This window comes from Eleutherodactylus coqui, chromosome 1, assembly GCF_035609145.1.
Source record: "Eleutherodactylus coqui strain aEleCoq1 chromosome 1, aEleCoq1.hap1, whole genome shotgun sequence".
Classification (NCBI taxonomy): domain Eukaryota; kingdom Metazoa; phylum Chordata; class Amphibia; order Anura; family Eleutherodactylidae; genus Eleutherodactylus; species Eleutherodactylus coqui.
Window position 1 is genome coordinate 147,080,943 of NC_089837.1, and position 25,268 is coordinate 147,106,210.

The 25,268-nt window shown below is 38.0% G+C and overlaps 1 long non-coding RNA gene across 1 annotated transcript in view; it reads left to right on the forward strand.

The window, feature by feature from the left end:
- The first annotated feature begins 1,766 nt into the window (after nucleotides 1-1,766).
- Nucleotides 1,767-25,268, forward strand: part of LOC136610891 (uncharacterized) — a 71,169-nt gene continuing 47,667 nt past the window's right edge. Inside the window, exons 1-3 of the long non-coding RNA XR_010790191.1 lie at nucleotides 1,767-1,926; nucleotides 3,438-3,529; nucleotides 4,251-4,368. This is a non-coding gene — a long non-coding RNA (uncharacterized lncRNA). The remainder of the gene's footprint in view (nucleotides 1,927-3,437; nucleotides 3,530-4,250; nucleotides 4,369-25,268) is intronic.

The window sequence follows — 25,268 nt, forward strand, 5'->3', positions numbered from 1 at the left end:
GTCCTGAAACCCAGTGTAATACTTTGTATCTAGAAATGATCTTCAATATTTTTGGTAACAATGTTTATTATTATTTGCACTGTTATGCAAGTTCTGTAACTATACTTTGTCATATTCTCTCTCACACATGTACTGCACCTGGCTTTTCCAGCTTCCAATTAAATTATATTTATACTCCAGAAATAGGATTTTCTGGGTAGTTTGTTATTTATAGAATTTCCACGCCACAAAATTTCAATTCTAATGAATGGTGTTTACTTCGGCACAGTTCCTTTTTTTTCAATCTGTGTACATACATATAACCTTCCCTTTCTGCATGTGCTATCCGTCTACAGACCATGATTGATTGATTGATTGATTTTACATATTAGGAGTGAATTAAAGATAGAGTACAATCTGAAGGTCAGTGGAAGTGTCCCTTAGAGTATTCCTGTACTGCTTATCTATTTCTCACATTCCTATTTTGCCTTGTGTGGATAGAATAGCCAATTGTGAAGAATAGAAGCTTCCGAATAGCACAGTGCCATCCCTCATTAAACTTCCTTTATACTCCTCTTTTAAAGAAGCTGTCAAGTTCTATTCTGTGTCTGACAGGAAAGGCCAAATCTGCAGTACAGGAAGCCAGGCGCACACACGCACGCACACAGAAAGAAACTTTTTGTGTGACTGTTGTACCAAGCCGGCATAGAAGAATTTTAGAATCATGTAATTTACTCTGGAGGCATTTACTGTACATAGCCAATAGTGATGGTAATTTCTCTTATTGTTGAAGTGAAAAGATAACCATCAGTCAGTTGTCAATTGGTCAATTGCTGAAGTGATGAAAAGACTGGTAGGAACAATCACGTCTGGGGCTATCTGGACTATTTGGTGTTTTTAGGAAAATATGGGCTCTGGATTCTATGGAATATCAGGAAAAAGTAGAGATCTGTAAATAAACCTGTAGATATTACATAGTGGACGTACTGTGGGGGAAAATTGTCATTTGCATCAATCTTTGGTAGACCTAGGCTGCTATTACTTAGTTTATCTAAATCACTGCTATTCATTTTTCGGGTTTTCTCTTACAGTACATGCTGTGCATTCATTTCTATTCATGTGGTCTATGCGTGACGTTCTATTAAAATGTTATATTTTTGGCAATTCAAATATTTAGTCCTTTTTCTTAAATAGTAAAAGTTTGAAGCAACTCTTCTATTATTTTGCGTTCTGTAAGACCGCAGTAAAAATATTAATATTTCTTCCGATGATTGCCCTGTTTATACTTGCTGTATTAATATTCAGGATACTCAATCCAGCAGCTTATAGCTATTAAAAAGAGTGTTACATCACCCTCTTCTTCAAACTGTATGGAGATACACTCAACCCAGGCTATTATACTCTCTTTACAATTTCCCTTAACAGTTTTATTTTAATTAATCCCTTGTTCTTTTTTTTTAAGTGTTGCGATGTTATTGATTTTAGGTTTCTGCTCTTTTGGCTGTGGTAGGTAATAAAAAGGATTACAGGCCTCCAGAAGGACGAGATATCATCAGCCTGTAATCCAGCCCGCGGTTTCCTAGATACCGTATTGTCTATTCTGTTCCGCTATGTGAAAAATGTTGAATATCAACAATGGGTTTCAGTGCTGTATTGTTGAGTTTTGTATGAACTAATCTTCCTTCACTAAAAAAAAAAAAAAAAAAAAACTACAGCTTTGGACAAAGTCTATAGCCAGTGCATTTGTAACTCCCCATGCACAGGGTCTGACTGTGCAGGCAGAAGACATTTTGCTCATTTGCTCTGCTCTTTCCTTTAGCTCCTCTGCTCTCAGGTGTCTGTACTTCTTGCTTTTCCCTACCTGTATGGGCATTTTTTCTGGGAAAGTCCATGGACATAACAGCTGTTGCAGGCCCTGCTGAAAGAGACTTGTCCAATGATTGGAAGGTAAGGCTTTTCTAAACACCTCTGGCGTGTCAGTGGTTAACAGTAGGAGACTGTTCATGTAACTCTTTGATATTGCCCTGGGGCTGGCACAACTTTGGAGCAATATATTTCTGCAGCAAATTGAGAATGCATATGTCGACTTACCTCGTTAGACTATATTTCATCAGCTTTAGACTTTTCGTCAGAATGTTACAAAAAGCAGTTCCTTGTGAAGGTTAAGGAGGTGTTACATCTTTTATTCATGATGACAGTTACTTCTGACCATGCCTGTATAAGTGCTAATGATAATTGATACTGTTTATTCCCTTCATATATAATCTGATATCTTGCCATGGGAGGGGTAACATCAATATAATATTAAAGTATCATCATTCTTAGTTGCAGTGGAAATAACTTCTTATACTTTAATCAACATTTCTTTCTCTGTGTAACATAGCATCATTAACCATTTTCTAGCTGAGTGATGATGATGAAGAACAGGATTTGTCTAATATCCCACCTACTGCACTCATTCTACTGATGCATAGATCTCCTCACTATTAACTCTGCAGATCAGGTGCAGCCGTAGGTATGCTACTGTACCTCTCGACACATGCAAAGCCAAACTTCCAGAAATGATTGTCTCCAAGATAATCACTCTGTAATGGATGCGGACAATTGAATTAGTGCCCTGCTGAAGATTGGCTATTCTTACCTCAGCACTTTAATCTCACTCACTCTTAAAATCCATGAATTGGAAGGAAGTGCAGATAAGAGTTGCTTAAATCTGCATTTAGTGCCAGGCAATGATGGCCCCCTATGAAACCACTTCAGATCCTGTGCTTGCGGTGGTGAGCCTGAATTTTCCCCTTCCTTGCGCATTATTGTCAGTCAATTATGAAATGGAACTGAACCAGAAAATCTGGTACAGTCTGGTAATTAGTACAAAGGGTTTCCAGTCTAGTGTAAAGGCAGAGATGCAAGAGCCCCAGCAGCTACAGATACAGTTTTGATCAGCCTGGACACTACTTTTCATTCTGCTTGATTACCTCTTAAGATACTGGCTCCATCCCTACAGGTCTGTTTCAGATGCAGTGGTACTTGCGGGCCTACTTTCTCTTTATTGCCTCACTTTTTTGGAGGGGCACTCTCTCCTCATAATCAACCCTTTTAACTCATCATCGTCCATTGATGCTTATACAGTACAATGAATATTTCTGATCATATCCAAGATTCAAAATTCAGGGTATCTTTTACCATGAAATGAGACTTTCTATAGATTTCTTCAATTTCCATATCAGTCACTGAGTCTTAGGCAATGAATATTGCCTTTTCTTGCTGTGGGTGGGTTCTCATGACTACTATGTAATTTTAAATGTTCCGAATCTCAATAGGGGTATAACTTTCTTTGGCAATTTATTATAAAATGTTCTCTATTCTCTGGTCGGTAAAGCGTTCAGCGTACATTTCCATGTTTATTGCTGTATTAAAATATCATGTTTTTAATTGGATTGATGTTTCTGTTTCCTTAGTTAAGATTGGTTACTGTGAGAAAATCCCAGCAGCTCCCCACATGCAGATTCTGCGCCACTCCATAATTCTCAGTATTGTAATACAACTACAGGTAGTACTGAACTGTTAAACCTGTCATTGGAATCAACCACTCAACACATCCACATTGTTTAACCAGGCGAATATACAAAATTGTTATGCAGGGTTATAATTTACTTTACATGTTAATCTGGAGTTTAATTAATGTGTCATATTGCAAATGAAATATATGGCTCGGTAATATACATATTTATGTATGATATTTTCCCTGACATTTTGCAGTGTTTCATCCTTTTTTAGACTTCTGCCAGCCCCACGTGATAGTGATGAGGCTGTGTCAGGTCTCTGTTAAATATCCTGCTATTTAAATTTACTTTGAATGTGTTAAATTCACTATTTTGGCCTCCAGTTATTTAATTCTGGGCAAACAAAAAAAGCTCAAATATTGTAGACTCATAAGAGTCCCTGCTAACATTAACTCCATAGCTTTGATTTCTTTTTTTCACTTTGTACTTGATTAGCTTCCATTGCTGGACATACAGAATTCTTATTTTCCTAGGCACATATCTGCTAACGTCTTCAACAAAGCAAACAATGCATAAGTGCCTAGCTAAGCAATAAATCTTACTACCTGAATATATAAGTACGCATTTTGTTGGGATATGAGCCATGAAAGAGATGTCTCATTGCTAGAGGGTGAAGTCATGTAAACATACTCGGATCCAACTATCTGTAAATGTAGATGTTCACTTATGAAGACTTCATGTCATATATCATGATTATGTTGTTACTAGTTGGAGACAAAGAATCTCTAGTATGCACCATGACTGGAGGACTCCTACTGTTCTGACTTGGACATGATGATGTCTCTGTGTAACATGAAGCCCATTTCCATCAGTTTGCCAAAAAAACGTAAGTTATTGTCTAATTAGTCTTGCCTCATAACATTCCACCAAAGCATGAAGGGAGGTCATGTGTAAGGCCGGAGTCAACTACTGTCAGACTACGGAAAGTTTGTCAGTGTAGCCCATATAAATAGAATTGAACAGTTGGAAGAGCAAGAAGTGTGCTCATCCCACATGAAGGTGCTTCATCTTAAATGTACATTATTTATCAACCAGTACTGGCATACTGCCAACATATCCTTCAGTACTGTACCCAGAACACATTCACATTGGCCCTTGTTATTATGAAGTTCACATTCTAATTTCCCTATCTCAGGTCAAAACTTACACTATTGGCTCAATTTCTGTATCCGATCAATCTTTAGGCTCAAAACCTGCTCAATTACTATGCTACTTTCCCAAATGTATATACCCCATTAGCCATAGTAATATATAGAATATGGAATATATATGGAGTATATACCCCATTAGCCATAGTAATATATGGAATATGGAATATATATGGAGTATATACCCCATTAGCCATAGTAATATATGGAATATGGAATTATATATGGAGTATATACCCCATTAGCCATAGTAATATATAGAATATGGAATATATATGGAGTATATACCCCATTAGCCATAGTAATATATGGAATATGGAATTATATATGGAGTATATACACCATTAGCCATAGTAATATATGGAATATGGAATTATATATGGAGTATATACCCCATTAGCCATAGTAATATATGGAATATATATGGAGTATATACCCCATTAGACATAGTAATATATGGAATATATATGGAGTATATACCCCATTAGCCATAGTAATATATGTTATATGGAATTATATATGGAGTATATACCCCATTAGCCATAGTAATATATGTAATATGGAATTATATATGGAGTATATACCCCATTAGCCATAGTAATATATGGAATATATATGGAGTATATACCCCATTAGCCATAGTAATATATGGAATATTGAATTATATATGGAGTATATACCCCATTAGCCATAGTAATATATGTAATATTGAATTATATATGGAGTATATACCCCATTAGCCATAGTAATATATGAAATATGATGTGTTCATAGCTACATATTTAGTAGGTCTTTTACGCTAAATAATGCTGATTGTTAATACAAACTCCCATAAACCAGGTTTACTAATCCCCCAAAATGTAAATCTTCAGCAAGTGTAGAAAAGTCAAAGAATCATTTCTATTACTGATTCCTTACTTAAGATACCCCTGCAAAAGTAAGGATTAAATGCTCTTTTTTGCTAAGCCAGATAAGGCTGTATGGTTTTTGCAAACTGTAGAATTTAATTAGCTATATAAATGCCAGAATGACAAATAAGGTGCTATTGTCTTGATATCTCTCCAGGAATTGGTCTTTTAAAGTAAATTTGCTGTATTAATCACCTAAAAATATTTTTGATCGCTGAATTAATAGCTTCAGGCTGCACCAGGTACTCATTGGCATAGGTGATTGCCTCTTAATTACTGTATGGACGCTTTCTATTCACTCTTATTAATTCATGTTTTCTGGCAAAATCCCAAAAGGCAGACTTCCCCTATATCTCCTAATTACTTCTGTAATTGAATTTGCCCACTTTTTCAAGCCTATTTTTCTAACCTGACTGTATGTATTCATTCTTTATTGTATCTGTCTTGTGTCGGTTTTCAGCAGGCAGAAAGTACATTGATTCTTTCCCCGTTTCTCATTAATTTTCAAGAGCTTTGCTACATGTCTGTTTTTCTCAGCCTGTCAGTCCTATTGCTTAGTCCAAAGAAGATGCTTATTATTTAAGGTTGGGTAAAATAGACTGAAGTTAATTAATTCATTAGTAACTCAGAGCCAATTACTAAAAGCTACGTTTACTTATGCACTTGTTAACAAGACACAATTGACGAAAAGGCCAATGACAAATGGACATCTTTGAGAAGGTGACCAAGGCCTGCACAGATACTGCACCTGTGAATCTATCTCGTCTGTATCTGAGATACCACTTTTTGTCCTGTTCTGTTGTTAAGAACACAATTCTGCGTAATGGACATGATTATATTTGGTTTAAATTCATTTCCACATTATAAAAATTAAGATACTGATCTCAAATAGAAAATGGCTATTCATTTACATGTATGGAGTTCTTTAATTATGCTTTACTTATTACATATGTGTAACTTTATAGTCCGAAGAGACACATAAACACGTGAAATGCTGAACAGGATTTAATAAAGTTGGGCTAGGCAAGGAAGACTGTTAAGGGGCTTTCACGTGAGACGGAATTACGCCGCAGGATGCAGTCAAATCCGCAGCTGTAGAATTCCACATCAAAAATTGCAGGTCTAACTACCGATTTTGATCAGGAATCGCAGGCAGATTTCAAGCCATTTTCAATTCTGCATCAAAATCCGCAGCAGTATAATTCCGTCCCGTGTGAAAGGTTCCTAAGTCTATTGTATATCTACATATTTTTGTGCATAGAGCCCATGAACACAATTGTTTTTGGGGTATTAGTGCATAAAAATATAGTAAACGGGCATTTGTTTATGCTTCTATCAGAAGCGTTTATTGGACCAAGATTGGAGAGTATCCAACAAGGCAATATGTAGCCACCATACAGTGAGCAATTCAGTTCCCAATTTCTCAGTGTATTATCATAAGCCTAAGTACTTGTCATGTGCATGAGGCTTAAATAAACACCATAATGAGATAATACATATGTTGCATGTATAAGTGCCATATTTGGTAGATTTTCCAACATAAACCAATTGATATATGACCCCTGTGCTGTCTTTTTAGGGAGAATTTGCAAACAATTCCCCAATTTTACAGCTTATGACTTCTTGGTCCAAGCAGCACAAAGCGCCACATTGATTAGAAAAGCTTTCTGTCATCTTTACCTCTATGATGTGTGAATGTGAATCAATGACAATCCCTATACGGGCAATGTGTTTCCTTTCTCTCTTTTTGCTACCATGGGAACAAATTTACTCTAAAAATCGTTTGCATTATAGTAAAATACTTTCACATGTAAATGCAGAGCTGAGACAAACGTCCTCATAATGAATTATAGGAATACCTGTCTGCTGGTGACGCATATTGCTATATGTTTGGGAACATATTTTTTTTGCTTTTCAGTAGTAATTTATCGTTTTCTAATTTTTTTATTCAGGCTTAAGAGTCTCATGAATTCTATTGTAGATATACAGATAAGACAATAAAAATGGTCTAAATAGAAATGATCAGCGTTTAGCACAGTTGCCTTGCACAGCAATGGGATTTTGGGTTCAAATCTAACCAGGGGCAACATCTGTACGGAGTTTATGATTTCTCCATCTTGCATGGGGTTTTTCCAAGTGCTTTGTTTTATTTTCATTCTCCAAAGCACGCTGGCTAATTGGCTTCTTATGTGTGTGTGTCTAATGGGGAAATTAGATTGTGAATTGAGGACTGAAGTGAGTGATGGCAATCTGTGTAGAGACTATATGAAATATGCTAATGCTTTATAAAGAAAGGGTAATAATAATATTATAATAAGGTGATTAAAAAATTGTATACTCTAAAAGTGCTCCTAGATGGAATGATTATTGCTCGAAAATCGTTCAAATGAGCGAAAGTGAATGTTAAACCAACTATGCCAACAACCCAACGATGATGATAATTGTTCACTTTTCATTCGCCGTTCATTTTATGCCGACATAAAAATCATTGTTGGCTCATTCACAAATCATTCAGTTTAAACAGGGCTCGTGCAGTCCCCCGCATTTACTTCTATAGCGAATGTGAGCAACTCTAGGTTTCTGAATGAATCTCGTTTGAATGAGCTGATGATGTATCTGTCTGTATAAAGAGGCTGCAGAAGCGCACTAGCTAGGGATGACATCACTCACTTGTTCAATCGCCATCTGTCTAAAGCCACCCTAAGGCTTTGTTCACATGGGTGTTGTTGCGTTCCGTTTCTCTGTTCCATCATAGGAAAAGGACAATAGAATTCTATTTGTAGACAGATGACAGAAATGAACAGTCCTTGTAATGGGGTCTATCAGGTTTCCATCATGATGCATATTCCTGGTCAAAATAATACAGATTGCTGTGCTATTTTGTCTTGGATGTTGTGCTGGAGACTTCAAATTGAGCCTCTAGTGCTGATAATGCAGTTGTAAATTGTATTTGCCTTATTAATAGAGTATCATTCTCAGAACAATTCGCTTCTTCACTCATCACATTTTGATAGTACACCTCCAGCACTGTAGAGAATTCTCTATGACTCAACCATTCAAAGAATTGTTCTACAAAGAAATGTTTTGGATCGGAGATAAATGTCCATTGTGGGTCAACTGGTTATTACATATTGTAAATGACAGTACTAGTATTATACGGTCTACTGGCAGTAACAGATGATAATTAGAGATGAGCGAGTATACTTGCTAAGGCACATTACTCGAGCGAGTAGTGCCTTAGCCAAGTATCTCCCCGCTCGTCTCTAAAGATTCGGGGGCCGGTGAGGGAGAGCGGGGAGGAATGGAGGGGAGATCTCTCTCTCCCTCTCTCCCCCCCCGCTCCCCGCCGCAACTCACCTGTCACCCGCGCCTCTCCCCCGAATCTTTAGATACTCAGCTAAGGCACTACTCGCTCGAGTAATGCGCCTTAGCGAGTATACTCGCTCATCTCTAATGATAACCAATGAGAATCTTTAATTAGAAAATGTCTGATTGCTGGTGGGCCAACAAGTGGGGCCCCCACTGATGACTAGAAAGAAATCCTGAGACCCTGCTTCAGCTCACTGCATGAATGCACTTCGGAAGAGTTGGGATGGAGGAGCAGTGGTGTTTCATGCTCACTGCTGCTCCATTTAATGCCTATGGGACCGACAGAAACAGTCAAGTACAGTTCTCAGCTGTCTTTGTTAGACCCATTAACATTGACTAGAGTGGCAGTTTACAAGCTTGGCTACTCCATTCCAATCCCGCCTCAATGCAAGGCCCCCGTTCTAATGATCATGAGGGTCCCAGTGGTCAGGCCTCAGAAATCAAACTTTTATCACCTATTCTGTGAGTATGAGAGAGAAATGTCCTTCGTGGTAGAACCCTTTTAAGTAGACCATCATCTGCTACAGCCATGTATGGACAGAAAGGAAAGTCACATTTTTGCCCTGCTGTATTATCTGTACATGCTGATAAAGTGAATATTTCTGATAATGTGGGAATTTCTATGTAGGTAATTTTCTAATATTTTCCTGTTGGTTCAAAAAAAGGTGAACCCACTCATTAATAACCAGATTTGGGAACCATGTCCTGTCTAGTGTAATACCAGATACGTTCAGTAGAGTCTCTGCACAATAGACACCATCAATCTTCTGCTTCTGTTGTATTCACCCAGAGTAAAAGCACTCATTTAGCAACCACACATTTAGTACATTTAAATGGAAGATGAAGCATTAAATGGCAGTACTTAGTTTCATGTTATATTAAATAGTAAGGATGCATTTATATTTTAAGCATGAGCTGCCATGCAAATCATTTTAGGATGAGTGAATTTAATACAGGATTATCAGCTGAAATATAGATGTCACATACCATTTATTAATGTAAACTGCCTATAATATTACAAATTAATAACCCTTGAAGTATTTTATCAGGCATGTAGAACTAAAGAGAGGGAAAACTTCATACTGTGCTCTACAGTGAAACAAATGACTTAAATTCAGCTAATTTCCTATACAGCTATACTTTTAATGTCATCTTCTCTAAAGCACGATCTGGCTTGTCATGATTTCCACAAAAATGGGCAATTACTTCCATGTGATTTATCTAGATGTTCTTTTGGAAGGCATAAATAAAGCCTTCATCTACTTATGTGATGTGAGCATCTGACTATTAAAATGCAATATGGTTGGTGTCCATGGATTAGTGCCCCGAACGAAGACGTAAATTCCGTTCTTCATGTGTAAATCTCCTCTGCCCCAAAATGTACTTCAGATTCCTCATCAATATAGCAGTAGTTACTCATAGAATAAGGCTGTATATATATATATATATATATATATATATATATATATATATATATATATATATATACAACTACAAAAACAGATGATTTGCTATGTGCTAATATTTGGGCATCCTGTCAGCTAATACAGACAGAGCCTGTACAGTAACACATGGAATCCTTACAGTTGCTGTAGACACTCTGCATGCCACTCTTTGGTGCCTCCATGTGACAACGTATTCTTCCCTAAAAGCAACATAGTGATCCAAATACACACTTCAGAATTGTGGAGATAACGTTTCATCAGACCTCAGCCCTTGACTCCATATTGACTTACATGAGACATTTGTGAACAAGTTGCAGGAAAGTTTTCTTCTGACAACTCAAGCATGCAGATAATTTTTGTGAAAGAAATTCCATGGCAAACAAATGTTTCTGCAAAGTCTTGTCACTGATATAGAACTGTGTTTTTCCTTTTTGTCCAGGTAGTTTTCTTGGTCTTCAAGATCTTCTCTTGACTCGCTTGATAGTTCCCATTAACTTCTATTTCTTGTCAACTTTTTGGGCAATGGAAAGTGCAAAACATGAAGCCCTCTGTTTTACTCAAACTTTTGTTTGTGCTAACTTTGAGCTTCAGCAATTCCACTATGATGTATTCAGCATATAAACTGTATGTTTGCTTAAACATTTTTGGAGAATATGTCATATTGGAGTTCATTCCCTGCAGATTATGAAAGAACTTTATTTCACTTAGAAAATCAGTAGAAGGTGTAATTCGAGAAGCGCTGTATATATATGTAGGTATTTGTATATTGTAACCCAGCAAAACTTGGGGGGAACTTATCTTTAACCTGCGTAAAAAAAAAGAATTTATCATCTTTTTCCCATGAATTTCATGTGTTTCTTTTAATGAAGCTATTTTCCTAAAATTAGATCATTTTGCTAATTGCTATTTTATACCAAAAGTTATTTATAAAAATGCAAGTAAGTGAATATAAAATGACCATCTGCATAAATGTGCATACATCAAGCCTGCCAACATTTCGATATTATGCTATGAGGCATAGTATTTGACATTCTTCCACAGACACTTACTAATTTTCCACAGTCTTGCCCAAAAAGCATACTTTTCATAGTACAGTGCTTAGGCTACTTGTTATGTGCCTATATAAGTACATACTGAGCATTCCTGTTTTTAGGAAGCTAATAGAGTTGAGCGAACGTACTCTGCTGAGCTTGATGCTCGTTCGAGTATTAGCGTACTCGATGGTGCTCGTTACTCGAATGAGCATCAAGTTGCGTTCGACCCCGCTGCAGTTTTTGGACCCTCCCTGCTGCGAAGCAGCGCGCGTCATTGGCAAATTTTTTGTCTGGCAGGCAGGGGAGAGAGAGAGAGACAGAGAGAGAGAGAGAGAGAGACGAACCTAGGGGGAAAAAAAGCTCGGCACCCAGCGTCCCACATACAAAAATGCTCGAGTCTCCCATTGTAGCCAATGGGGTTCGTTACTCGTGTAGAGCTCTCGAATTTTACAAAATCTTGACTCGAATAACGTGGACCTGAGCATTTGGGTGCTCGCTCATCTCTAGAAGCTAAGCTTCATCTGCTCTTGTGCACCAAGTACAAACACTAATATTGAACAACTCAACATTTTGTTCCTTCTCAAATTGTGGTTGGCCAGTGGCATTTGTAGAGTCAGAGAAGATGGGAAAATATCCCATGGTTGGCCATGGCCTAGGGATTCAACAATCTAAACAGAACTCATTCAGATGATATCCTAATCTGAAAAGCATAAGTGATCACATCATTGCAGCCTAGACTGGGTTTATGCAATAAGACGTTCTGTACAATCTGATTATTTCCAAAAATAACCATTATGTTGGAATGAGGTGTAGCAATTGCTTTCAGCAGACGATTGATGGAGATACCTTGGCTGTAGTTAATCTGAGATGTCACATTTGTGAGTCTCTCTAGGTCTCTGGAGAAGACTTTTTAGTCCTTACCTTAGCACAGAAAAAAACGGCCTCTCAATATTAGTCTCTGATCTATATAATGTCATAAAATGCCAGCATGTAGAAACTCATCTCCCAACCAAACACAGTCATTCGAACAATAGCATCGCAAATGGGATATTTGCTGAGTGGTGTCATAGTAAAAGTTACATCTGCAGATCTACAATGGATGCAGTTGTTTTTCTGTATGTAACATGCTTCCTGAACTAATGAAGAGTAAAAACTATTACGGTAATGGAAAAGTTAATGTTGCTATCTGCATTCATTCAATGGGGTTCCCTTCAAATACTGTCCTGCGTTACTTACAACTCTCTCAGTTAGTTTTTGTCACTGATAAACTCTGACATTGCATTGTCCTCTTGTCACTGGACATTATGCCCTCAGTTCAGCAAATATTTTTTCTCCTCCTGTCCAAAGCATCTTAGACATTCCCTTCTTCTATTGATTTGTTTTCTCCTTCCCCTTTCTCCTTCCATTGTTTTCTTATCATAGCTGCAGGTTATTACGTAGGAAGTATTGATGGGAGTGGATGGTCTGGGTCGATGGAGAGCTAATGCATCCCTAATCCTACCATTGTTACAGAGTTATGCTTTACTGTGGTCCCTGATGGGGAATAGGTGCAAAGCTGTTGATCTGAGTTTCATTTGTCACAAACCAATCCATCAATCAACCCCCAGCATGTCGATAACGCCGTTTTGTCAGATTGCTCACTTTCCTTTTTTGATAAGAAAATTCATTGGCCAGAAATAGATAAACAGAGAACTAGTAAAGATTTAGAGAGAGAGACAGAGACATATAGGACAGTAGAGGTTATAGATTTCCACTACTAATAGTACTTATAGTCAAATAACATTCATTCAGTCCTAGCCATATAACCTACCAGTCATTTCAATTACTTGTAATTGTAGAGCTTTAAAACCAATTACGCACTGGAGAAGACGATTTTATGGGGCCTGGGAATTTTCCCAATATATTGATTTACCTGTGAGTACCCCAGAGGAACTATCAGCTTCACTTATGAACATGCCACTGTGTCTCTTTACATCTTTACAAGACGCCTCCTACAGCTCTGTTCTTCTCCGTAATGGAATTATCAATATATCACCCAGCATTACATGATAGTGACAAGAAGTTTTTCTGGTGTATTTGACAGTTGATTTTATTACTATTCCCTGTAGTGGAACTAAAACTGATACATAATTTCATTCTTTATTTACTATTTATTTCAGAATTGACACAATATTATAACTCTTCCATTTAAGAACAGCTCTAGTATAGACTCATATTAACATAGTTTTCTTCTATTCACTATTCTTCTATACTGTGGTTTCCAATGACTCTCATAGCTTACAGGTAGTAATGAATGATTTTTAACTTTTGCCTGTGCCTTTGCTCATTTTATGGTGTGTTACTGTCAACTGTCAAAGGGTTAACCAGTCTGAACAATCACTTGCCAACCTGGAGTCGATCCGCAGTACAAGGATGTTTATCATGTAACAGTTTACATAGTGCAAGCTACCGGAAATTAAAAAAAAAAATCCCAACAAATTGTCAGACAAGAGCAAACACGCTTTATTCTTGAAAGCGGCCCATGAAATAAATATATTCTCTTTTGTTTGGCTTTTGTTATGGTAAAACATATCTCCAATTTTTTTTTAAATAACTCCAATTACTTCCGACTGGAAATATTTCTATGTCTCGTTTTAATAGAGATTTCCGAAGTTATAATTACGGTGCAAAATTTGGTATCTCTGTGCCATTATTCCAGTCATTGAATTGCACACTTTAATATGTTATGAAAAAAATACAACCTTTTGGATATGTACAATTTTCTTTTCATTCCTTCTTTCAAGTTAGCAGCATGCAGAAAGATATGTTTAAACATTAAATCGCTCCATAGGTATGTTGACTATGATTTCAGAAAAATGATTCTTCCTTCCGCAGAAAGAAAAAAAAAAAACATGTTGTTCCACTCCTTCTAGTAAACAGTTTGCTGCATCGGAGAATGTATTGAGATGACCTGGAACAGTTATCAGCCATGGAACAATAAGTATCCGGAAGGCAGATTGTTGGATAGAGTTAGCCCCAAGTATTTTTAAATAAGATCTTTTTTTCTGCTGCTCAGTCACTTGCAAACCACGAAAATCAATGTTGGAGTGCTGTAGATTTGTTGGATAAATTACATGTGCTTGGCTGCTCTATTGTATCTGTCCCATATTTCCGACTAGATACTTTTAGATGGAATGATCCTATAGCACACATACTCAATATTGATTTTTATAGATTAAACAGAGCTTGAATTGAACTCCATGGGGCCAGTAGCATGAAGAACTTAAGATTTCCATTTCTTCACAGTGGGATCCCATTCCTGGTGGATGCTTATTAGGAAAGATTAGTGTCTTCAGAAGGAATGCTCTTACTTTATGACTGGGCTGGCAAATGTAAAGTACAATGTATGAATTCTTTTGTGTTACCTATTTTTTTTAAGGTTTATTTTAGTCGGATGGTTAAAATCAATAGCTCCATTCTTTTTTTGTCTGCCACTGTGAAGACTATGTACAGTAATGAGCCCCTGCTGGATATAGGATCAGTATATTGTTACGATCTTATGATCACAAATCTCTGTTGTACCTTAATATGCAACAAGGCTAAGTAGTTTTATTTGCAAACAGTTGAAGTGGTTCTCGGTTGAAATCAACCCATAAGCTTCTTTTGCTCTCTTATGCAATGCCATTGCTCTTTGAGGTCATAAGACTAGTTCATTTATTTGTTACCTTTCGATGATTCTTCCTATAGACTGCTTATATTACTATGGCTGAGATGCTTTCATTGAGTTGTATAATACCGCTATAGTAGCATAAATACATTGACCTGATCTTTGCCACCTATTTTATTGGCATGCAGTCCAAAGAGACAAGTCACATTCCCAGACTGGTACCATAGCATAATTTTGTGCCCCCTAGGCTCCATATCATCATCTTTCACACCCAATTAATGAAATGATGAACCCAGCAGTTAAAAGGGTTTTCAGTGACTTAGATATTGATGACCTACGTTTAGGATAGATAATCAATATCAGATCAGTAAGCATCGTACTACCTCGCTGTTAAGCTGTTTGAACAGCCCGCAGCAGTCGGGCAAGCGATTTGGCCTCTTCCTTGTTTATCAGGCACAGTGCTATACATTTTCTAGTGGTTATGCTTGGTACTGCAGCTCAATTCTATTCACTTGAATGGGACTGAGCTGCAGAAAGACCATGTGACCAATGAACATAAGCAGAGAAAGAGACCACACCATTCTCTTGAGTCAGAAACGCTATGTTTTCTCCTTAGGGAGAGCACCTAGACGGTGAGTGACACTCAAAAGGCCACTCATGCTCGTCTGGGTAATATGCAAATAAGGGAGATGGAATAATACCTCTGCAGCGCCACCTATTGGAAGGCAGCATTCCTTCAAGCAAAAGTCAGACTCTTTATACAAGCCTTGTAACAATGACTGGGATCACTTGAGTGTCACAGCCTTTTCAAACAGCTAAATAGTATGGATGCGGTAAGCCGGAACCCTACTAATCTGATATTGTTGACCTATCCCAAGGATAAGTCATCAATATCTAAGGGTCTTTTTACACTGAACGATAATCATTCAGATTCTCGCTGGATCATGGGAATCTAAATGATAATTATGATGGCAGTGACTGAACAGCAAACGATAATTCATTTGCAATTCAGTAACTGCAGGCATAAAAATCAAACAATCTGCCCTCAGATTGTTGTTTGTGGAAGCAGAGAGCAGGGAAGGTGTGATGGTAGGCATGATATCCTCTGCTTTCTCCATTCCTGCACTCTGATGGGGACAAGCGGTACACCGACACTGGAGATTTCAATTTCCTGTAGCTGCCCTCTATTATTACCAAGATTGTTCCGGCTTGCAGAGTTACTTGGCTGTAGCTATATATTATGGAATTGTAGTTTTATAGTAACGTAGATAAAACAGATATAAATGTTGACCTTACATTACACTGAATTTTACTTGATACATAAACTATTTAGCAAGGTTGTCTAGGATTAAAAATCAGGATCTCTTCCACTCTTGTCCAAGGATTGTGTCTTTAAATGCAGTTGAGTGGCGTTTGATGTGAACAGGACTGAGCTGCAATACCAGATACTGCCCAAGCACAAGATTGGTACAGACCAATTTTTTATGTCAGTCAACCGCTCGAATGAGTTAGGTGTTTTCAAATCTATAGTACTATGATATGTCTTACCAAGACTAGAGATGAGCGAGCGTACTCGCTAAGGCAAACTACTCGAGCGAGTAGTGCCTTACGCGAGTACCTGCCTGCTCGTCTCTAAAGATTCGGGTGCCGGCGGGGAGTGGGGAGCAGCGGGGGAGAGCGGGGAGGAACGGGGGGGAGGTCTCTCTCTCACTCTCTCCCCCCCGCTCCTCCCTGCTCACTCCCGCAACTCACCGCTCTCCCCGGTCAGCACCCGAATCTTTAGGGACGAGCGGGCAGGTACTCGCATAAGGCACTACTCGCTTGAGTAGTTTGTCTTAGCGAGTACGCTCGCACATCTCTAACCAAGACACATACCCTACCTCAAAGGCATACAAAAGTCATACATCTTCCATTAGTATGACTAAATTATGTTCCATGATTGGTGAAGGGAGGCATATTACAATCTGCCAGTTTCAAGTCCGTTTTTAGCTGGCCAATGCAATCTTCAGACTACCTCATCCCTATAGCACATTGGTAGTGTTAGACTAGCAATACGCTATACCTGCTCTCAGGTTGGCCAGGGCTGCTCACCTGGTCAGTGCTGGCCAATCAGAGAGCAGTTCACAGTGTGCATTAGGTAGTTGGAACATTGCAGTTGCCATCTTGGACAGTCAAAAATGGAGCCGGTAGAAATGTGGAACACCAGAGAACAACAATTGCAAGTAATATACTCTCCTCCTCCCTCTGGTCCTGGGAAATTTGTCCTGAAATTGGAGGGTCACTTTAAGGTTACCCAGATAAACACTGTCTTGAAAAAAAAACAATGCATTGTCCATGAAATGCTTAGCACAAAATGTATTCAATCAATAACTCTTATCTTTGACTGTGACCATGGCATCAGTCTCATTGACATCTGTCAATAACTAGAACAAAGTCCAAGAGGGGTTTTGTATTTGAACCAAAGTTATTAATTTTGACTCCTGAGTACACATGCAATCTAATTGTAAACATAATAGCAATGTGAATACTACCATTGCTCAGCTTGGCACTTCGATCTGTTAGTACCTGCTCTTATATGGGAGCAGTTTATTGGTACAAATGATTTCCTTCGGTTTCCCAGTAACTGAACCCATCTTTTCATTATGTGCATTTGTGCATTGAGATTAAACACTAACCTTTCTTCCCTGCCCTATGATCTCATTAGAAGGGAAATACTTCCCCTTTGTCTTTCTTTAATTTGCTGTGATATCTTTTCAGATACTATTGATCAAGACCTACCACATCTCTTTCTCTCAGTGCCGTGTCTACACATTCGTCATCATGAATTTGTCACAGAATATGCCTATCATGTCCTATCCTCTTCCTCCCTCTGTCACTATGTCAATATTTAATGTCACACTCCCTAATGCTGTTATCGTCTTTGTCCTTCAATTCGGACTAAAGTTTATAAATGTACTTGGAGCGGGCGTCCTTCTAATAGTCTCAACAAATCAGAAATGCGAGGACATCCTGTCAATTTTTAGAATTAGTATTACAAATGAAATCATTAAAATCTGTTTAATATCTATCTCCTTATCAAAGTATTTAATTAGGCTTGTGGGTTTTACAGCTATAACACTTTTTGTTAAATTATCCAAATTATCTTGCATCTCCTATTCTAAAATCCATAAGGCTCTATTTTGTACAATTTTTTATTTTTAATTGTATAATGTAGAACTAATATAATGTTTCACTGTGGGTTCCCCTTTCCTTTATGGTCCTTTTTATAAGGAATAGGGTAGCCAGCAATGGTGAGGCTACTGCTGTGTTTTAGGCTAATAGTGGACTACTGATTTATTGTTCCTTGTATTTCTCATAAGGTCTTTAAAAGAATTTAGGGGGATATTTTGTTTCCAGAATTTTTTTTGTATATTGCGGTTTTCCTTTTTAACTGGTCCTGTTTTATCAGCCCCTTTTAGAGGAGGAAATGTGGCCTTCCTGTCAACATTAGAGATCCATTCTTGATCTGCCATGACCCAGCAGCTCTAGTCTCAAGTGTTGAGGGATTATGGATATGCTTGGATCGGGAGTTGTGTGTGTCTGTTGCCATGGGTTCAAATCCCATCATGATAACATCTGTACGGACATTGAAAAACTGCATCCAGATGTTGCTTTTGAACAGATTTTAGCCTAGAACTCCAGCACTACAAGTCAGCAGTGCTGACAACTAAGCCACCACACTTTTCCTTTTTGCTCCAGAGGAGTAAAAGAACAGAAAGAATAGACACAAAGAGAACATAAAAATTCTTGGACAGATTTGAACCCGAGGCAGCAGTGCTAACAACTGAGCCAACACAACTGTATGGACTTTATATGTTCTCTTTGTGTTTCTCCATCTTCTCCACCTCCAGAGGAGGAAGTCCATGCATGGTGGCTCAGTTATTAGAACTGCTGCCTTGCAGTGCTGGAATTCTAAGTTGAAATCTGTTCATCCGCAACATCTGGATGGAGCTTTTCAAAGTCCATGCAGATGTTATCATTGATGAGATTTGAATCTAGGACTCCAGCACTGAAGGGCAACATGAGCTGAGCCAGTTTCAGAGGAAAAAAAATACACACAACCCTCTATCTTCAAAACGATTTTCTGATGATTTTTGCTAAAAATCGTGTCGCAATGACACAATCCGATTTTGCTAAAATTGGCTCAAATTTATCACTCAGCTGATCACAACAAGCAACATTTCTAGTCACTATCAGTCATCTTGTAATTTGTCACCTGATTGACAGGACTAAAAAGTGTCAATGTCTGTATACACATGGGTGATTGTGCTCCATAAAAAAGAGACCAATTTTTCATGAATTTTTTTTGCGATTTTCATCTATTTTTGCAATTTTCACATGTGATTTCCATCCATTTTACATCCATTTTTCATGCTCCTAAAAAATAAAAAACACATTAATGTACAGGCTCTGCACTTCCTGGTTCTCTTCATTTTTTATGGTCACGTGCTTTAAAAACTGAAGAAATGTAAATTGAATTAAGCGAATGCAAGTTTTTTCTATGCACGCATTGACTTGAATAGGTGATTTCAGTCAGAAAATCAGACAAAAATAGGATATGCAGCAATTTTTTTTACACGAATAGTCCATCCCATGGGATTATCCCCATTCAAATCAATGCAATTTCTGTTTTTTCAGTCCATAAATCACATGGAAAAATTACCCACATGAAAACAGCCTTAATATATTTGGTACACGATGCTCAGTGAACAACCTGTACTGAGAGATCAGGTTGACAGAGGGGCAACAAACCATCCCTGCCTTCTGTATGAGAATAAGAGAGATGAAAAAGGAGGACGGAGCAAGACCCAGTGAGAGTGGTGAAATAGTTCTGGAGTACAAAGTGTTTTGAATGATGGAGGTGCTGTCAACCAGATGACGCTCCACCAGGGTGGGCGTGAGTTTAGCGAAAAGAATGTGGAAAAATACTGGTGTAGGGGCGCAACCCTCTAAGCTACTAGAAGATTAAGGTGCCATATGCAATAGTGAAGGCATTTTTTTTTATTATTTCACAAAATAGAAACCAGCAATTGAAAACGCGTTTCGGGGTTGAGCCCCTTGGTCAGTCCGGCTGCATTGAACACAACAGGATGCTTGGGGGTGACACAATTCCAAAGGTTTTTTGGATGTGCCAGAGGTCCTGTATGTAGCAGGGAGACAGTGGAGAAAGAATTCCTTGTGTAACTTATTTTTTTCTAGGACATATTTCAGGAGTCTCTTATCCCATTCTGAATTCAAAGCTAACAGTTTCCTCTTTATGTTTGTTTCAATTTATAAGCTACATTCATGCATTTTACAAAATTAAAGGAGTTGTCCAAAATTCATTCAAGTGAGTATCTGAGTCTGGAAGTTAGCCGCCTGGAAAACTCCTTTAATATGCAGTATTTGTAAATTAAAGCTAGAACGTTTTTACACTAACTGTGTGTCAGGTCTAAACTGGCAAGAGTTGTTCATGTTTCCTCTATAGAGAACTATCTACCATATGAAAACAATCAGGTCATCCATCACTGCTTCAGAGAGTCCTTCAAACTAAACAAATCTATTAAAATTCTGATAAAAATTTTATAATTTGGAGCTTGCATTTCTACAAGCTACAAGCACAATCGCTGATCTATGCTTTACATAAGATACCAGGAAGACAGCAGGACTTTGTTAGAATAGTGTACCCTGATAAGGTCATCATTACACTCTTTTCAAGAACAGCAATGTATTCTGTATCCTTCATTGGACATACAGTCATTTCTAGACAGCCATAGGTAAAAAATAATTGTTGGCTAAGACATCTTTCAACTATTATGACTCATTCATCCATTACCAGACTTGCTGAGTTTGGCCAATTTCACAAGACCATGATACAGGTGCATTTCGGCACCCGCATTATGGCCACAAATCCCAGTAAGGTAGCAAGGCTATTCACCTGAACTAACTGCATCACACTATATGTCCTTATGACGCTGAAATTCAGGTTATCAGACCAGCTGTCAGGCCAGGAGTAGCTGCTGTAATATGGGCACAGAAATGTGTCCATATTACTCTCATATGAAATTAGCCTTCAGCTGAAGACTTAAGGCGGTTGTCAAAGGGCAAAAACATGGCTGCTTTCTTCCAAACACAGTGCACTCTTATCCATGGTGTTGTAAGTGGAATTACAGCTCTGCTCTATTGAAATGAATGGGAACTGAGCCGCAATACCACACAGAACCCTATAGACAAGGGTGGTGCAGTGTTAGGAAGAAATCAGCCATGTTTTTCTAACCCTGGACAGCCCCTTTAAAGACAGGAATACAGGACTCATAACTATGTTTTTTTACTGTATTCTATCTTAGAGGTTATTAAGCAGATGGTACAATAGTTCTTGTTCTTCTTGGTCACATAGTATATCGGACCTGTCTCCATAATGGGCTATCCTTAAATAAGACTGCATTTTATGGTGCCTAATTGCTTAAAGCTGGAATGCCCAACGCTTTCATCGTCTGCTTATTAGGTAGCACCTCAGTTTCCACATAGCTGATATTTGAAGGCATTTATAAGTGAAAAGTAGGTTAACCATACTTGCTTACTTGGTATTTGTAGTAGCACTTTTCTGTGGACAATGGAAACTAACTGATACTTTGTGTTAGAAATTTCGAGGCAAAGAAAACTTTTATAAAGGTACAGTAGTTGGAACCTTGATGGAAAGAAAGAATAGGTAATAAGCCCCAGTATTGTACACTTAAGATTGAAGTGCACTTGAAATTATTTCCAGTTGCATCTAAACTCTAGAATAGATCTATTATATTTGTACTTTAATCTTCAATAACATTTTTAACTACAGCCTGAACATTTCAACCTTGTACATTGTATATCTTCATAAGCGGATCCGTAATCTAAGAATTCCATCTAAGAACCTTGAGCTAATTGATTAATAACTTAAGAAGAATTCAAGAACCTCTGTACAAATCTGTGTCTCATCCTGTTCGAAGAAAACCTTGGAAAAATGCATGAACATGCTTTGTATGATCTGGTGACCTATTGTTGTTCTACAGATTTTAATTGTTTGAATGGTTTTTCTTGCAAATGTAACAAATCAACAGAGAACATCATAAAATGTATTGTCAATGTGAATTTGTGATGAAGGACATCAGGCCTGTCTAGCATTTTAATAGTGATTAAGAAAAACACTTATATGCTGTTCTTAAGCTTTTGAATTCAACTGACTATTTTCTAACACAATCATTAACCTTTTCGTATGGACGGTAGAATGTGAAAATAATTGTATCCCAAAACTACATTTGCATGATAGAACCAACATCACTTTTGTTATCTCCATACTGATTCAAACTGCAAAGCAGTTCATATTCTGAGGATCCCTCTAGGGTCCTTTCTATGGTATTTAAAGGTTTCTACAAGAACTTCCCTAGATCTTTCCCAGCAGATGGTGAATTGAAAGGAATGGAAGAAGGTCGTGTGGTCTGTGACATTTTATCTTATCCTGTCTTTTCCAATCAAACTACAACCTCCAATATAGACAAAGTATAAATTATGTTTTTGACATTTTTGCATTGATATCCCTTGAAGCACTCTCTTATTTTTCAATGTTCTAGATGGAAGCAATCAGGGGAAAATGTACAAGGATATATTTTAACATTCTTATTCTTTCCTCCAGACCTTACTAATTAAGTTCTTAAAGTCTTTCCTGGTTTTGTTCTTGCGACCTTCCATGATTTTTGTAGCCCTATTTGGCCTTGTCCTATTTTATCAATGTCCTCCTGTAGCTGAGGTGTCCAAAACTGAATATAGTATTCCAGATACGGTCTTACCAGAGCTCTATACAGCGGGATCACAATCTCACTCTTTCTACTGGTTATACTTCTTCAGTGTGTACAGTGCAAATGCATCAAAACAAACTACTATGTTTCCATTGATTAATATGTGTGAACATTAATGTAAAGTAGGAAACAACAGTTGCTTGTAGGATGGTCTAAAAGCAGTTAGGTGGATATAGACTCAATGAGGGTATCTCAAATGTCCAGATTTCCTGTTTACTTTTCCTTTAGTGTCGTAATTGTTTTCACTGTACCTTGTGAATAAAGTATCTCAGACACCTTAAGAGAAATTACTAATTTTGAGCATTTAGGAGAACTTCAACTCTGCTTCTAGAATGTAATGCATTTTTTTAATACATTGAGGTTAGTTTACATCAACTTTTATCAAGCCAATGTATATGTTCCCTCTGAGTCTTGCCTTCCCCACAAAGACCTTGTATATCACTAAAACCATGGTGTCTACATATGTCTACCTATGATGCTTTAAAATAGTTAAAACAATGCTGTATTTCTATTCAAAATAGTCAGCCATTAAAATGGTTGCATAATAGGCAATAATGCCAGACTTTACACCTTATCAATAGAAGCTTCTATTGTATGTTGCAACCATGGTTTAACATGCACCTATAGGTTTCTATTGGGAAGTGCTGACCTATTTTTTCTTTTTTTTCTTTTTTTTTTTTTTAAACCTTATCAAATGACTTTGACTTTGCCGAAGTATTAGGTCAACCCAGGCGTCCTGCCCTAATATATTAAAATACAACTTTTATTAAATGTAGTTAAGATCCACACCCAACCATATTTAAAACCACAGAGTAATGCCCTCAGATCAATGGTGCAATTTTGCAAAGCATCATCAGAGGGTAGGGCTAAGTGAGAAGACATTTAGTAGCAGAGATGCACCAGTAATACATAGAGCCATAGTCTTCAGTGTATGGGCTACTTATTGTTATTGATTGTGGGATACAAAATTGCACCAGTGACCCATCAGAAATCCTTTTTAATACATTGGGGGAGATTTACTAAGCAAAATGCATCCAATTTCTATCATAAACTTCACAAATGTTGTGTGCACCAACTCTCTGAAAAGTTTTTGACACTTGTTACATCCTTATCTGGGTTGGAAATGAAAATGAAGTTTTAAAATACACTGAGATTATTAAAGACTGCAGCATTTGTGAAGCAAATCATTGGTGTATATTTGTGCTGGCCATGAGATATCATAGGGAAGAGTAATGGGTTTAAGCCTAGATTCACACTTGGGTGTTTAGGTTTGGAGGTTATCTTTACAAATACCCTGACATATTCTGGCTAAATGTATGCTAAAAAGACAGTCTTTAGACATGCATGTTGTTGTATACATTGGGACAGTATGTAGGTGTATATATGCCAATCGTAAACCAGAAATATTGTGTAAATTTGGCCTAATGCAACCAGTAAGTTTTGCCAGGTATGTTGTGCAATATGCTCTATTTTTGTAAATATGCTGCAATTTGTTTTTTTTTTTACTTACAAATCATTCATTCTATGACCCTTTTGATTTCTCCAAATGTTTCTCATAATTAGTTAAGGATTTGGTAACTAAGGTTACAAGAACAATTCCTCCTAAGGCCCCCTGTCCATGGCCGTGACGGAATATCACTAGTGATATTCCACCGCGGGGGAGCGCTGACAGGTCTCAGCGGTGAGCCTATCTAACAGATAGGCTCACCATGGAGAATCGCGGCATAGTATTGCTATGATTCTCCGCTCTTGGAGGCCGGCGCTGCACTTTCCATAGCAACGCTATGGAAAGCTTCACATAGCGTGATTCGCCGGCGATTTATCGCCTGTAGATCATCGCCCGTGAACATGCAGCCTAAGGCCGCCTGCAGACGGGCGGAAATTCCGCGGCGGGATTCCCCGCAGAATTTCCATCCATACCCGCCTGCATAGGATTGCATTACAATACGCAATCCTATGCAGACGGCCACGGTTTGTCTGCGCGAAATCCTGCGCAGAGCCCCACACAGAAACGTCACTCACTGGCCGCCGGCTTCACTCTGCGCATGCGCCGGCAGCCGGAGCTGCGGGAGCGGGTGAGTTCCGCGCTGCTCTCTGCAGGCGCTCGGGTCGGGTCCCACTGCGAGAATTCTTGCAGCCGGATCTGACCCGGCCGTCTGCAGGCGGCCTAATACAAAAAAGAGCTACATAAAATAATATTCCATTTGTTTATGTTAAATAGACTTGACACCAAACCCATCTGAAAATGGGAGCAGGAAATGTGGTTAGATCCTCTGCAGAATGAATAAGGGTTGTAATAAAATAATGGTATCTACAGTCTTACTATTAC